The sequence below is a fragment of the Elaeis guineensis genome, chromosome 3, assembly GCF_000442705.2.
Source record: "Elaeis guineensis isolate ETL-2024a chromosome 3, EG11, whole genome shotgun sequence".
NCBI classification, from domain to species: domain Eukaryota; kingdom Viridiplantae; phylum Streptophyta; class Magnoliopsida; order Arecales; family Arecaceae; genus Elaeis; species Elaeis guineensis.
Genome location: NC_025995.2, coordinates 115364117 through 115376697, shown reverse-complemented (window position 1 = coordinate 115376697; position 12581 = coordinate 115364117).

The window sequence follows — 12581 nt, the reverse complement described above, 5'->3', positions numbered from 1 at the left end:
AAATATCTTTCTCTGATATCGTATGGCCAAATTATCAATAGAAAGTTATAATATGATCGCAGCAGCATGTTATAATATGGCCACATGATGTCATAATTTTTTCAGAAGAGAAGAATATTTTCGTTATTAAAAATTTCAAACGAAAAAGTAAAACCGTAAACATTAAATGCTCGTTAGAAAGCGGTGGCTACATGATACAATCAGATTGGATAATGTATTTTTTCTACGCCGCATATGATGTATAAAAAATTGTTCTAGTAAACGATGACATTCGCTTTAAATTTAATTTCAGTAAAACTTCAGATCCATATATCTATTCATAAAGTATATCAAATTTGGATCTAGTTTTGAATTTTAAAAATTTTTTAAATCTGAATCCGGATATTTAACAAACTCTAGTAAAAAATTAATCTTACGGCTCTATTTGGGTGCCTAGAATTTATATTCTTAGAATAAAATTTATGATGTGGCGTGGGTTTTGATCCTGTAAGATTATACATATAATCCTATTAGGAGAAAATCATGCATAACTAATTCTATCATATGTTTTGAATGATAAATTAAAATTTTCTGCATCTCTCTTCTTCCTCGTCTCTATATCCCTTCTATTATCAAAATAATAATTTCATCCTTTTCAAAATATTATACTAATTATTATATTTATAAAATAATTCATATAAAAAAGCTAACGTATCTTTATATATTTTTCAAGTATTGATGGATATAATTTCTATGAATTTTTAAAATATTTTTTTTATTATTTAATTTCAAAACTACTGTTGTCTTAAAACTATTTTTGGATATATGATTGTCGTTCAATGTAGTTGAAATCATGGGTTGGATTCACGATTTCAAGTCTAGATTAAAATTATGGATTGAATTCATAATTTTGTTTGAGGTGTGTGGGAGTGCGAAATTGTATGTTTAACCAATGATTTTAGTAAAATCATGAGTCCAATCCATGATTTTATTAAAATCGTGGGTTGGATTCATGATCTCAAATGAATGATTTGGCATTAGAAATCGTAGATGCATCTCACAATTTCTTTTATTTTTTTTTTTGTATGCCCTTGATCCTGCAGGTCTTCCACCCAAAGAAAAAAAAAATGAAAGGGAGAACAAGGAACCAAGGAGACAAGGATAGGAAAACCATGAAATTGCTAGTTTAATACGCAATTTCGTTGAGATCATGGGTTGATCCTATAATTTTAATTGCCATCTCAATCAATTAAAATCATAGATTCAACCTATGATTTTAACCGCATGGTAACGACAAAAATAATTTTAAAATAGAGATAATTTTGAAATTAAATATTAAAAAAATAATATTTAAAAAAAATCATAATTTCTATGTATGGCAGTTTTTAGCGTAACACAACATCATATACAAAAACACAGCAATCCCTAACTGATATAACCATAATATAGTGCACTTTATGACTTCATTAAGTGCATTGGTGCAGAGAGGAAAGTATCCTCATGCTATGAGATTATCCATGTATAGAAAAAATTGCAACGAATTATATAAGCCCTTCATACATGGGATTGGGCTGTTATTGATCGTTTCATAGTTGAGCTTGAGTTTATTTTACAAGACGTTGCCTCTGGCAAATGAAACAAATGAACAAAGATTTTGATTCACTCAATCCATCCATTCAACAGACAAGATCGTCGGATCAAATGATGAGTTTGCAATGATAACTGGATTGCCATCATCAACAATCCACCTTTCCCACATGAACGAGATGACTCTTCATCTACAGCTCCCTTCTCTTCCTCTTCCACTTGAACCACCTCAAAACCAACCCTAGGATTGCTTTCATTCCCCTTCGGCTGCTCTCCCCTACCGTCTCCTCCTCCATTGGTTGCGGTGATGCTAGTGTTCACTTCCACAAGAAGCTCATTTAGCTCGAGCACGAGCTTGGTGTCAACTCCTTGAAGGCTCTCTCCCTCAACCATGCCCTCCGCACCACCCCCCTCTTCTTGATCACCGACTTCCTCGCCTCATTCGACATCTGCTTTGCCGACTTTGATCATATCTTCTCCATATACTCCCATCTCCCTACCTCCAGCCCCGCTACCAACGTCTGCCCTATCTTCTAATGTCTCCTTGGCCCCACTACCAACGTCTGTTGCCACCATCTCCTCGTCGTTAGCATCTCGACCAGCTTGATCCAGCCCTCTACTTCCTCTACCAACTCGACTTCATCAGGCAACACTAGATCACCCACCACATCACCTTGCTCCCAATGTTCAGTATCAATGGCACCCTTATCCCAGGCTGAACTACCTTCGGAAGCTAGGGTTTCTCCAAAGGAGATTAAAAAGATGGTCCAAAGTGTTAGGATTTGATGGCTCGAAATTCAATCCACATAGAGCCCACAGTGAGGTCTGCGTTGATGAACGGAGTCCAACGAGCCTAAAATCAACCAAAATGGAGTCCAGATGGAAAAGATATGCTTGAGAGAAGTTCGGAACAGATGGCTGGCAGAGGTTGCCGCGGAGCGAGTGCATGCGGCGGCTACGAGCGTGCGCCCAGCACATGGACATGCAGGCACATGTGGTGCACGGCCCAGGCCTAGGTGGACATGCGCAGGCACGGCCTACACGATTTTCTCATGCGGTCCATGCATGATGCATGGACGGACAATCCATGGGGATCTGCATGGACTGGGAGGGCATTTCCCTTAGGTTTCTCACGATCCACATGGACCAGAAAGGTGGTTTCTCATGGTCCAGGGTGTTTCTCGTGGATCGGATGGCTTGTTGCACGATCCGACGGCACCCAGGGTGTTGCGAATTTAATCTGACGGCTGGATGCTTGATCAACGTGATCAGGGGGCATGTAGCATGCGATGAGGTGCGATCGGCCAAGGGATGAGCCAATAGAGATCTGATGGTTCAAAGGCATGTTCGGATGATAATCAGAGTGCATATCCGATCAAAGCTCGGATTCAGGTCTTTAAAAGATCCTGTGGTGAACATTTGCACCCGTGGTAGAGTGCTGAGTTCAGGGGAACCTGAGCAGCAGCCGCGAGCAGAGGTAGCAGCAGACCCAGCAAACCCTGGAGAGGCACCGACAGAGAGCAGAAGCAAGGGCTTTAGGTAGACTGTCAGGCAGCAGACAGCGGTCATTTCAGGAGTTCAGGAGGTCTTTCTAGAGAGTGAGCTTCTGTGAGGGAGAGCTTCTTGTGAGGAAGATATTGGGTGTACAAGGGTTGAGGGTGTGATCTTATCTTGTAATTTTTTTTCATAGTGAAGCTTGCATGCCCCGTGGAGGCGAGCTTTTTGGTTGATCCACGTATTTGATTATGTTTCTGTTTTGTTTCTTCTTTCTTCCTTTTGTAATGCATGGTATCGAAAAGATTCTGTGCTGGTAGTGGTGTCCTGGCCTGATATTCCCATCAAATGGTATCATAGCGAGGTGATACTAGGACGCAGGTTGTGGCGGTGGTGAGCAAGATTGAAGATAGAAAAAATAAGCTCAATCAAGGTGGAGGTCAACAGATTTGATGGAAAGAGTAATTTCACCTTGTGGCAGGCAAGGATGAGGGATGCGCTCATTTAGCAAGAGTTGATGGATGCTCTCTTGTACGAGGAGAAGTCGACTACTATGGAGGTGCAAGATTGGAAGCGACTCCAGATGTAGATGGTGAGTACAATCTACTTGTACCTAGCAGATGAGGTGGTAATCCATATACTTGGCGGGTCTTTTCCAATGGTGCTGTGATCGAAGGTCGAGGAGTTATACATGGTGAAGTCTTTTACCAACACTCTCTTCCTCTGGAGGCAGTTCTTCCAGCAATGGATGACTGAGGGATAGCATGCAGGAGCATCTCGGTCACTTTCAAAAGATCCTCACTACCTTCCTCAGCGTTGGCAAAAAAGTTGAAGAGAAGACCAAGGCGCTGGTCTTGCTAGCGTCATTTTTTTCTTCGTATGAGTCCTTGATGACTGCTCTTCTAGTAGGAAAGAGCATCATCAAGATGGACGAGGTCACCGTGGTGATTCTTCAAAACGAGATTCTCAGAAGGGAGAATCCAGCTTCGAGCTCAAGTGGTGGCAGCTCAGCTTTGGTGGTTTTTGGAGAAGCTGGAGGCGGCAGACAGAGCGACAGAAGATTGTGACGAAGGCAGTCCAAGTCCAGGACGAGAGACTTGAGCAAGACCAAATATTATCGGTATGATGAGTTGGGACATCTAGTCAGAGATTGCTCTCAACTCAAAGATCGGATGAAGGCTACTACAGTGACGGCTAGTAGCGAGTCAGAGAATGATATTCTGGAGATATCTAACGAGGTATCTACTTCTTCTCAATAGTGAATTTTAAATTTTGCATACACCTATCATATATATTGCAGAGAGAAACAGTTTGATTCCTTGGAGAGCAGTGTTTATCTGTCAAATAGATCGAGATATGCGATCAGAGGCATCGGAAAGGTCAGCTGGAGAGCACATGATGGTGTAGTGAGAAAATTGGGAGAGGTCTGATATATATCCGATTTCAGACGAAATCTTATCTCACTAAATAGACTAGATTCGAGAGGCTACACGATGGTAGCTGATGGAGGAATCTTAAAAGTCATACGCGATGATAGGATTATTCTAAAGGAAAAGAAGAGGACGAGAGGATATTACTACCTGATGGAGAGTCCAGTGCAAGATGGAGCTTCAGGATTCAGGAGGAGCTTAGAGCGAGGTGGAGCTCTAAATAAAAATGGATCGGACATGAGACGTGAGACTCAGGAAGATGAGAGGCGATATTGCAGGGTGAGATTTCTATTACCACAGGAGGATAATCTGAGCAGACCTTAGGTCAGAAGGAGCACAGCATACAATGAAAATGGGATCGAGCGGCTTGGCTCGACTCTCACGTTTGTCCATCTATGATCAGCAGACGATTGTTCTAGGGCATGGGGGCAAGAAGATCTAGAAGCCCTTAAAGTTAGGAGGAGGCTGAATATCGAGTTGATATGGAGATTGTTAGAATTTGATATCTCGAGACTTGATCCATATTGAGCCCACAGCGAGGTCCATGATGACGAACGGAGTCCAACGAGCTCAAGATCAGTCGAAATGAAGCTCAGATGGAGAAAATACGCTCGAAAGAAGTCCGGAGCAGGTGGCACAATCCATGAGGTGGTGGAGACCAACAGTGGGCTGGCGGAGGTTGCGGCGGAGCGAGCGTGCATGATGGCGCACAAGCCGGATGCAAGCGTGCGGCCCAGTGCGTGGATGCGTAGGCGCATGTGGTGCACGGCCCAGGCGGGTGTGCGCAGGCGCGGTCAGTGTGGTTTTCTCACGCGGTCCATGCTTGGTGCATAGATCGACGATCCATGGGGACCCACATGGATAGAGAGGCCATTTTCCCTGAGTTTCTCACAGTCCATATGGAGCGAAAGGTGTTTTCCAGGTGGTTTCTCGTGTTCCAGGGTGTTTCTTGTGGACCGGGTGGCCTGTTGCGCGATCCGACGACTCCTAGGGCATTACAGTTTAATCTAACGGTCGGATGCTTGATCAGCGTGATCAGAGGCATGCAGCATGAGATGAGGTACGATCAAACGGCCCAGGGATGAGTCGATTGAGATCTGACGATTTAGAGGCATGTTCGGGTCATAATCGAAGTGCATATTCGATCAAAGCTCGGATTCTGGTCTTTAAAATATCCTATGGCGAACAAAGAGCTTTGCATCCATGGTAGAGTGGTGAGTTCAATGGAACGTAAGTAGCAACCATGAGTAGAGGCAGCAGCAGACCCAACAGACCCTAGAGAGATGCCGACGGAGAGCAAGAGCAGGGATTTCAGGCAGACTGTCAGGCAGCAGACAACAGTCTTCAGAGGTTCAAAAGGTCTTCCTAGAGAGAGAGCTTCTGTGAGGGAAAGTTTCTTATGAGGAAGAGATTGGGTGTATAAGGGTTGAGGGTATGATCTCCTCTTATAATTTTCTCTTTTTCATAGTGAAGCTTGCATGCCCTATGGAGGCCAGCTTTTTGGCTGATCTACGTGTTTGATTATGTTTTTGTTTTATTTCTTCTTTCTTTCTGCTGCAACGTATGGTATCGAAAAAGTCCTGTGGTGATAGTAGTGTCCTGGCCAGACATCCCCAACACAAAGGTCGCCAAGTTGTTTTGTTCACCTTAGCCAAAGCTTTGGCAACATCTCCGTCTACCACATTAGTGTCCTCCCCTTTCATCGGCTCTGTGGTTCATGAGAGCCCACTGAGCCCTCCCTTCTTGTTTACAGGAGTGCCGTCGATGGAGGTGCAAGGTCCGGGTGTTGTCGACGAGAAGTCCAGGAGGTCCGAGAGTGGGACAAGTATTATTTTGAAAGGATGTCCCATCGTATCATAAGAGGATCAAGATCTAATTTGGCTAAACTTTTAGAGTGACAGAAAGTACTTTTTGACTCTCAAAAAGTATTTTGGGATGATACAGTGATGTTTGGTAAAAGATCGGAAGGCTATTGTGGCTTTGTCAGAAAGCTAAATAGGTCTACTTGAAAAAAGTACTATTTTGAAGTTTTCTCCAAAAATATTTTCTAACTAATATCAAAAAGTTATTTTGATTTAAATAAATTTTTTTAATGATAGAAATACTCACTAATAATTCTCATAATTATATCATACTATATTATTATACTATAAATATAATATAATATAATAATAAATTAATATTATGATATATTATAAATATATAATATAATCTATTATAGTATTATTATATTATTAGAATATAATTTGATATAACAATATTTATTAATAATAGAATATTATTATATTATAATAATATAATATAATATGTTATATTATAATTTATTATTAAATTAGATTATAATCCATTATATTATATTACATTATATATTACATCATAATTATAATAATATTATATTATAGTATATATTATATTATATTACATTACATTATATGATAATAATATTATATAATAAGATAATACTTTAAAATATAATAATATTTATATTATAGACATGTAATATAATCTATTATAATATTATAATAATATAATATAACATAATAATATTTTAATAATAATATAATATATTATATTATATTATATTATAATCTATTATTACATTAGGTTATAACTAATATATAATATTATATTATAAATTATGTTATAATTATATTATATTATTATAACTTTTTTTATTTTAGTTACTAAATATATAATAAAATTCTAAAGTACTTTATAAATGTGGTTGTCCAATAGAAAATAACTTTTTGTAAAAGCTCTACTTTTCAAAAATTCTACTTCCAAAAGCTCCAAAAATTCTATTGTCAATAGCAATCCCAAACAAGGCATAAGAATCATGGGATAAAAATAGTGACCTCCTGAGGATATTATTTTTATCTTATAGGATAAGTACATTCCTATAGGTTCGGCATCCTTAGGTTTAATCATCCAAATAGTCGATTCTAATTTTTATTAAATTTTTATTCTTGGGATTGCTAAATCCTATAGGATTAGCATGAATCCCATAGTATCCAAACATGGTTTATATAATTTTACAGTGATGGTTTCTTTATTATTTATTTAAACCTCAATGTAATTATATGAAACAACCAGTACTTTAGAAGTATAATTATCAAAAAGTAACTAACCTTTTATTGAAAAGCTTTATGAATGAAACTTTACTATCTAAAGTTGTACAAATAAAAACTCTACTATTTACAAGAATGCTAAATGAGACCTATGAGATATAAACCTATACGTTTAACCACATTATGGTTAATGTCAAAATATATTAGTGTACATCTTAAAAATTGTTATGACTCCATATTAATGCCCATACATTTAGCCGCATTATAGCTAATCAAAAAACATATTAGTTTACCCAGTATCAAAAAAAAAAAAAATGTTAGTTTACATCTGGCAAAAAATGTTAGGACTCCATATAATGCGTATCATTTTTTCTACGTCATACTAGATCACCATATAAACGGCTGCATTCTTCATGTGACGTCACAGGAGAAGACCCAAGAAATTCAAAGGGATGAGCCCGTTGAGGAGGTCTTTTCCAGAATAATACAAAAAAAAAACTTAAATATCAAAATAATTCAAAATCAAACTTTTTTATCAAACTAATACAAAAAAAAAAAAAAATACCATTTTGAATGACGTTTTTTCCTCCCTCCACGTCACCCTATTTTCCACGATGGCATCGTCCCAAAAAAAAAAAAAAAAAGAAACGACAATTGAAATGGCGTTTTTAAAAACGCCATTCAAAATGGCGTTTTCAATTTTTTCCACAAAAAAAAGAAAAAAATCAGAAATTAATGAATTTTTTTTAAAAAAATTTAAAATTAATAAATAAATTAAAATTTTAATTTTGATTGAAATTTAGAATATAAAATTTTGAATTTGTAATTCAAAAAAAAAATAAATTTAGATATTTTTTTTCAAATTTTTTTTAAAAAATATGAAAAAAAATCTTAAGAAATTTAAAAATTAAAAATATCATAGAAAATAAAAAAAAAGAGAAAGAAATATGAAAGAAATAAAAATTTGAAATTTAATTGAAAAACATCATTTCAAATGCTTGTCAAAAAAATTTAAAAAAGAATTTAAAAAATAAAATGTAGCATTAAAAAATAAAAATTTATAAAAAAATAAAAAAAAAAGAATTATAAATTAAAATTTGAAAAAAAATAAAATTTTAAAGATTAATTGAAATAAAATTATTTTTTTCAAATTATTTTCTCAAATTAAAATTAATTTATTTAAAAAAGATTCAAAAAAAATTTAAAAATAGCCTAAAAAAATTTCATAAAAACATAAAGAATTAAAAAAAATAAAAATTATAATTGTAATTGAAGAACAAAGTTTATAATTTTTAATTTTAAGAAATAAGAATTAAAATTGTAATTGAAATTAAAGAAATATTTTAAATTACTAAATTAATTTAAATATAATTTTTTAAAAAATATTTTAAATAAAGAAAAAAAATACGTAATAGAATGTCAAAAAGATAAAAATGGAAGAAAACTAAATTTAAAATTTAAAATTATAAAAATTATAAATTAAATTAAAAAAAATATATCATAAAAGAATAAAATTAAATTAAATTAATTACAATTTTTTTAGGGTGTTTTATAAATGTGACTTAAAAAAATTTAATTTGAATTAAATTTTGATCAAAAAATAAATACATTAAAAAGTTAAAAAATGAGGAAAAATATGGAAAAAAAATTTTATAAATTGAACTTTAAAAGAAATAATTTTTTTTTAAAATTATCTGAAGAAAATAAAAAAATATTGTAAAAAAATAAAAAATACCCTAAAAAAGAAAGAAAGGAAAAAAATAGATTTGAAAAAAAATAGAAATTGTAATTCTAATTGAAAAACAAAATTTTTAATTTTTAATTTTAAAAAATAAAATTGATAATTATAATTGAAATAAAAAATATCATTTTAAATAATTAAATTAATTTAAACATAATTGTTTAAAAAATATTTTAAGTAAAGGAAAAGAATACGTAGTAGAATGCTAAAAAGATAAAAATGGAAGAAAACTGAAATTATAATTTCAAATGATAAAAATTTTAAAATAAATTAAAAAAATATCATAAAAAAAATAAATAAAAAATAGTAATAAAATAAAAATTATAATTATAAATTTGAAAGAAATTTAATTTTAATTTAAATTAAAAATTATCATTTAAATTATTATTTTCATTATTTAATTAAATTTATTTATTAAAAGATTACAAATAGATAATTAAAAAAAATTAAAAAAATTAAAAAAATAAAAAAAAGGAGAAAACGCCAAAGAGAATGGCATTTTCCCCTCCCCAAACCCCTTTTTCCCTCCTTCTTCCTTCTCCCTCTTCTCCTTCTCCCTTCTCCCTTCTCCCTTCTCGATCTTCTCCGACGTCTCTTCGGCGGCACGGCGGCACGGTGGCGAGCTCTCGGCGGCGGTGAGCTCTTCCCGCCTCTCTCTCTCTCTTCCTCTTTCTCTCTCCCTCTTTCCCTCTCTGTCTTTTTCTATTTCTCTCATGCCGGCGGCACGGCGGTGGGCCGCGCGCCCCGATGGCGGGTCCCGCACCCCGGTGGCGGGCCTCGGCCCCCTCCTTTCCCTCTTCTTCTCTCTCTCTCTTCTTCTCTCTCTCCCTTTTCCTTGGCCGCCGGCCACAGACGGCCGGCGGCGGGCCGCGCAACCCGGCGACGGGCCCTGCACCCCGACGGCGGGCCCCGGCCCCGTCCTCTCCCTCTTCCTCTCTCTCTCTCTTCCTCTCTCTCTCCCTTCTCCTTGGCCGCCGGCCACAGACGGCCGGCGGTGGGCCGCGGGCCCCGACGGTGGGCCCCGCGTCCCGGCGGTGGGCCGCAGCCCCCTCCTCTCTCTCTTCCTCTCTCTCTCCCTTCTCCTTGGCCGCCGGCCACAGACGGCCGGCGATGGGCCGCGGGCCCCGCGTCCCGACGGTGGGCCCCGGTCCCCTCCTCTCTCTTTTCCTCTCTCTCTTCCTCTCTCTCCCTTCTCCTTGGCCGCCGGCCACAGACGGCCGACGGCGGGCCGCGCGCCTCGGCGGCGGGCCCCGCGTCCTGGCGGTGGGTCCCGGCCCCCTCCTCTCTCTCTTCCTCTCTCTCTCTCTTCCTCTCTCTCTCCCTTGGCCGCCGGCCACAGACGGCCTGCGGTGGGCCGCGCCCCCCGGCGGCGGGCCCCGCATCCCGACGGTGGGCCCCGACCCCCTCCTCTCTCTCTTCCTCTCTCTCTCTCTTCCTCTCTCTCTCCCTTCTCCTATACAGTATCATACAGGAAAGCATGGTGTGGAAAGCAGAAGGTATTTGTAGGGAACAGGGTCATGATCGCCGTCGCTGTCCTAAGATATTTCAACATACTTCAACTTCAAGCACCGGAAGAAATTGAAGGCTTCGAAGATTTATTTTTGTCATTGTTTTATGACTTTGTGTGAGATTGTATTTGAATTTACGTGTTTAATATCTTGGGATGAACTGAATTTTGTATTTAAGTTGTATTGTGTGATAAAATTATATTTAAAAAAAATTTTAAATATATTATCTTATTTTTTTAATATATCTGTGATAATATTGCTTGAGACAGCATATTATGGCTTACGATCCGCGATATCTCGATCCTCGAGACAGCAGTATTCTTACATTGCAGGAGCACCATCGATCACAGACTATTTTAGATGGCGGCGTAAGCATTACAATCTTATTTATTATTTAAATTTTTATTTTAAAAATTATATACGTTATCTAATTATTATATTTTATTGCAAGAGCCCAGACACCTTCGTCTACGACGATCCGATACTGATTTTTGGAGGACAGAGGACATCCTACATAGAGTGTTAGATTATTTACGATATGTGGGATTTTATGGAGTATATCGGATTGGTCGTATACAGATGGACGTTGGTCTTATTACTGCTTTGCTTGAGAGATGGCGTCCAGAGACACACATTTCATCTTCCATTTGGTGAGGCGACCATCACTTTACAGGATGTCAGCATCCTTACTGGACTACCAGTTGATGGAGATCTAGTTACCGGAGTTGATCCCACACTTACCATTCCAGAGTGGCAGGCTTTGTGCTTGTGATTGTTAGGGTTTGAGCCCGACGCATATTTTTTCGATCATTCACGACTCAGGATTGAGTGTTTGGATGATCGTTATCGACATTTTCATATTGCGGATGATGCACCAGAGGAGATGGTGCAACAGTATGTTAGGGGTCAGGTGCTGCGGTTGTTAGATGGTGTCCTGTTACCTGATACTTCATCGAATAAGATGAAGTTGATATTTTTGCCATTATTAGAGGATTTAGACTTCGCTCGTCGACTCAGTTGGGGCAGTGCAGTACTAGCTTGCCTATACCGAGCTATGTGTCGGGGTTCTTATGCTGATCGGAGCGAGATTGGCGGTTATCTTGTATTATTACAGGTATGTGAATTAAAAATTTTACATTAGATATATTTTACATTGGATATATCATTTATTTAATTTTCAAAATTTGCAGATTTGGGTATGGGAACGTATGCCGACTATCAGTCCATTATGACGACAGTTGCTCGAGATGCCATCAGAGCAGCAGGATCCTGATGTTCCATTCAGACTAGACGGACCATTGGGATACAGGTATCGAAATATTTTTTTTTTTTGAAATTTATTATTTCAAATTTATTTAATATTAGTACATGGTGAAACAGATGGAACGTTGCATTCAACGTTCATCACGTATCGACAAGAGTGGCACAGGTTTATAGGTGCCAGTTGGATACATTAGTTGATACATCTAGACGGATAAATTTTAAATTTTTTACAAATATCATTTTACAGTATTCATAATCTATTAAAATTTTAGCTTACTATTTTTTTTATTTTAACTATATTAATTTTTGTGGGAGTCATATACAGATGGGATATTGGCTATACTGCCGCAGATGTGTACAGTTGGACACGATATATGGACTGCTAGGGTGCCACTTATTTGTTTTGATGTGGTAGAGTGGCATCTTTCCGATCGTGTCCTGCGGCAGTTTGGTCAGACTCAGGGCATCCCAGAGCAGTTTGATACCAGCCAGGGACTTCATCGTATTGATC